We start from the raw sequence: 3,799 nt of genomic DNA, 5'->3' as shown, positions 1-3,799 counted from the left end.
GTTAAGTGTCAGATGTTAGAATACTTATATTTTTGTGTGGATTGTGCAATGTCATAGGATCACTTTTTGAGAGTGTATTCTGCCCATTTCAGGGAGTTTTGGGGGGTTTACACTGTTTTTTCCCTAGCTGCTGTGTGTGTTCTTGTTGTCCCATGAGGTGAATAGTGCCACCTGGCAGGAGGTAATGCCCTTTATTATGTAAAGTTGTCTCTTGTTTGGATTTTAATCTAATGACACTTAGGACTCTGTGTAGAGGTGATGTCATCTCTGCCTGGCAAGGTAGGGTCTGGATCCACATAACTTCCTGACTTTGGGCAAGTCCTTGGGAATACAAGGGAGGACACAGTTGTGAAAAATGGGGCCCTTTTCTAAATGATTGTTTCTTAAGGGCTTGAATACCTTTTTGATTATAGATGTAATACAAGTTTAGAGGGAATTTCAAGTAAACAGGAGGTTAAAAAGTGTATGAATTCCTCATATTTTAACTCCCTAGAGATAGACTTGTCTTTCTAATCTTCATGTACATAGACTGAGTCATTCAAAATATGTTCAATATATTCTGTATTGAAAGTCACTTGATGACATATGATAGAACATCTCTACACTTCAGTTTGTGTTAACCTACCTCATTCTTTAGAACAGTGGCTGCATAGATATATTGCATTGCATAGAAGGACTATAATTTATTTAACCCATCTTTATAACTTTCAATTTATTTGGTATTGCAGTGCTGCTACACTATCCTTGCCTGTGTGCAAGCATTTCAGGAGACTCCATTCCTATGATTGGGTTGGGCAGGCCCGTTGCCCATAGAAATATTGGACAGATTGCTCTTTGGCAATGTGGCACAGCAGTCCCGAGAGGGTCCAGTTTCCCATGGTTTCACCAGTCTAAGGAAGATTTTTTTTCTTTTTCTTTTTGGTACTCGGGATTGAATCCAGGGGTGTTCTGCCACTCAGATACATCCCCAGCTATTTTATTTCTTATTTTGAGACAGGATCTCACTAAGTTGCCAAGGCTGGCTTCAAACTTGTACTCCAAAGAGTTTTGGTCACTTTGACTTGTGAAAACATCTCTTTAAAATTACATATTCAAAACTACAAGCAAAGTAGAGCATCTTCCATGATCATGTGCCCATTCATGTCCTTTGCCTGCTTTTCTGTTCTATTTTTTCATGGTTGATTTATAGATCTTAACAGGATAGTGACTATGTATATGTTCTATGTATTATCAACGTTTTACCTATTATGTATTTTATCTCATTTTTACAAAGTGTCTCTTGTTGTACAATTTTGTATTTTTTACACATTCAGTTTTAGTAATCTTTTAAAAAAGTTTTAAGCTGGGCCCAGTGGCACACGACTTAATCCAAGCTACTTGGGAGGCTGAAGCAGGAGGATCTAAAGTTCAAGGAAACTTAATGAGACCCTGTCTCAAATAAAATAAAATTTTAAAAGGGCTGGAGATGTAGCACTTGCGTAGCCATATGCAAGGCCCTGGGTTCCATCCCTATTAATGCATAAAAAATAAAATTAAAAAAATAGATACTTTTGGATTCAGGAAGATTTTAAAAGATTGACACAAGTTTTGAGGATATAGTTCAGTGGTATAGCACTTGCCTAGTATGCACGAAGCCGTAGGTTCAATTCCCAGCACTGCCAAAAAAACTCCTCAAAACAGGACACAGTGTTAGGTACAAAGGAATGGTGGAAACTGAGGCAGACATGGAAAAGTACACACTTCCACTGTGTATGTTTTCTTTGTCCTTATTAATAGAACTGAGATTTTGTTCAGTATTGCAAAATGCCTAGCTAAAAGTATTTTTTTTTCTTGAAGTTAAAGGTGTGCATGTGACAAAATTCTTGCTAGTAAGATTGAAGCAGAAGTCTGTTTATGGTTCCTGGGGAGTCTTGCTTTCTTGCCCTAGGCACCGACTGACCCTTTCTCCTTGTCAGTTCCTATTTCCTTTTAGATCATAGATGTAATAGCAGAGCTGCCCCAGCAATTCTAGATCATGAAGGAAAGACCAGGATAATTATAGAACTTGTGACTTATTTTTTTTTTTTCCTTTTCATTCCTGGAGATTGAACTCTAAAGGTTTTATGCATGCTAGGCAAGTGCTCTCTCACTGAGCTACACTCCCAGCCCTTTTAAATTTTGAGTGTCTTGCTAGGTTGCTTGGACAGCCTCTAACCTTGTCTTCCTTCTGCCTCATCCTCCTGAGTAGCTAGGATTATAGGCATGTGCCTCCGTGCCTGGCAAGCTGCTGACATTCTTGAGCTATAGAATCAATCCTAGCCACAGCCAACTTCTGAAATTGTTTCCTTAAGGAAAGGAAATAAATCTTTCATTTGTGTAAGCACATTTGGTTGTTTTTTTGATACTTGAACTCAAATACATTCCCAAACCAGTGTATTAAAATTTTGATTTTAAAATTTTATGTGGGCTAGCCTATAATCTGTCACATTTATCTGCACCATAACAAGGTATCTTGAATATTTCTGAATTAAGGAAAATAGGAATCTTTTCTTTCATTATCAACAAGCATAACTGTGGTAAGCTGTACTTTTAATTTCTTGGATTTATCACATTACATTTCAATAATAGTTATTTTTAAACGAAGAGATCTGGCAGGCTGCTCTGAAGCCACACATTTAAAAAAAGTCTGATCTCTTCTCAACACACATTTTCCTCCTGTTTATCATAACAATTCAGAAACATCTATACTAATGACATGTACCATAGTTTTGATTTTGAGATAAAATTATGTTTTTAATTCTCCAGTGCTCAGGATTATACTAAGATACCATTTGTTTTTTAATTAACACACATTCCTTGTACATATTAATGGGATTCAATGTTACATCTCCATACAAGAATACAGCATGTCCTGATCATATCCATCCACCCTTGCCCTCACCCCCCTTTCCCAGTCCTTCTTTAAGACGGACCTTTTTTTCCCCCTTTCTTTTTAGTTTTCACATACGAGAGGGAAATTGCTTGTTTTTGTGTCTGGTTTTTTGTTTTGTTTTTGCTTAACACAATGTTCTCTAGTTCCATCCATTTTGTTGCAAACGACAGGATTTCACTTTTCTTTGTAGTTGAATAATACTCTCTCATGTGTATAATAACCATATATTTTTTTATCCATCCATCTGTTGATGGGGCACCAAAGCTATTGTGAACAGTGCTGCAATAGACATGGTCATGCAGGTGTCCCTTTGTATGTAGATTTTATTTTCTTTGGACACCTACCCAGGATTAGGATACCCAGATCATATGATAGTTCCATTTTTTAGTGTTTTTGTGGAAACCTCTATGATTTTCCTCATGGTGGCTAAACAAATTTATAGTCCACCAACAGTTTATGAGTGTTTGTTTCCTTTACATCTTATCCAGCATTTGTTATTTTAGAATATATTTTGGTTCACTTTTATACATATCCTCTATTAAGACTTGTACTTTCCCTTCTCTAGCACTGAGTTGTCACAGGGAAACAGCTGTTCGGCCAACTACACTTCCCAGCTTCCTGGTACTTGGGGGCTTGTCAATCAGTCAGTTCGTGCTGATGGAACTAGTGGCCGTGATGTGCTTCATTTCCAGTCTTGGCCTGCCTAATAGAACCCTCTCCACATGTGCTGTTTTTCCTTCTGGCTGTAGGAACGGAGGATGACCTTGGAAGCACATTTGTTAATCATAGAACTTCCATCAGCCTGAGTTCTTAAAAATGGAGGATGGAGAGCTGCCCTGTTGGGTCGTTTGCCTGCCCAGATTTGTTATATAAACTAGAAATAAACTA

Source organism: Callospermophilus lateralis, chromosome 8, assembly GCF_048772815.1.
Source record: "Callospermophilus lateralis isolate mCalLat2 chromosome 8, mCalLat2.hap1, whole genome shotgun sequence".
Classification (NCBI taxonomy): Eukaryota; Metazoa; Chordata; class Mammalia; order Rodentia; family Sciuridae; genus Callospermophilus; species Callospermophilus lateralis.
This window is presented reverse-complemented; position numbering follows the sequence as displayed.